This window comes from Trypanosoma equiperdum, assembly GCF_001457755.1.
Source record: "Trypanosoma equiperdum strain OVI genome assembly, contig: ctg_2012, whole genome shotgun sequence".
Taxonomy (NCBI): Eukaryota; Euglenozoa; class Kinetoplastea; order Trypanosomatida; family Trypanosomatidae; genus Trypanosoma; species Trypanosoma equiperdum.
Window position 1 is genome coordinate 1443 of NW_027124075.1, and position 1048 is coordinate 2490.

Sequence of the window (1048 nt, forward strand, 5' to 3'; positions counted from 1 at the left end):
AAGGACTAAATATTTGTGGAATACTGCGTCTGTTTATTTATTGCCGCTGCCTAATAAAGATTTAATCGACTCACGAGAAAGTCACCTCATTTCTAATATACTGCATCTTTCATTTAACTTCATTTTCCAAACCTCCAGTTGGTATCATCCTAGAAAAAAAATTGTTACCCCTATATAATAGTTTCGCAATGTCATCAAAGTGTAGAAACCACTGTGAATTACTGTATTTGCACTAGGTTGTGATGCAAAAACAGGTTTGTTTCTAACCTTTCTTTGCTATTTTGGTACATTCTGCCGCTCCATGATAGGGTTCCTAACGTTGCCGTGTTGATTGGCACTTTCTGTGACGCTGGAGCAAATCATTAGCTGTTTAGTTCTGTGCCTTTGTTCTGTAGGATTAGTTACTGTTGCTGGAAACGCACCTTCCAACGGATTTTATTCCATTTATCAGCTTACTATTCAACGTTGAATTGCTGCGTATCCACAACAGCTTTTTGAGTGGAAACAATACACTCTTCAAATGGTTTTTGGAACATATTGACAATGGTACTTTGTGGTGACCTGCAATTTCACCTACTTTTCGCGACAATACTTGTGTGTGGCTTCCTGTCTCCTCCACACTGTACATCGGTTGTCTCGCACTGTTGACTCCAAAATCTCCTTGCGTATGGTTATGGCCATCTTCATATTTGTGTTCAAAACTGCGCAAATTCCATTTCCTCCCCTTTTACTTCTTTAATAATATTTGTTGTCCCTTCGCTCCCTCTGCATTATACTAACTCTCCCCTCAAATTGCACTATTTTTATTGTTTTAAATGCTTACATTTTGGAAATCAATTCGGTTCTTAGCGATAGTCTCTTTACAATATTAGTATATTCACACTCGAAAACACACCGCCATCATTATCACTACTATAACCCAAAGTAATATTCATTCAAGAAAACAAATAGGCAAAAGTAGAACACACTTACTTTTCAAACCATATCATTCTACTACTTTACACCCATAGTCCACCTTCATACACATTTTACTTAAGTTTCATATTTC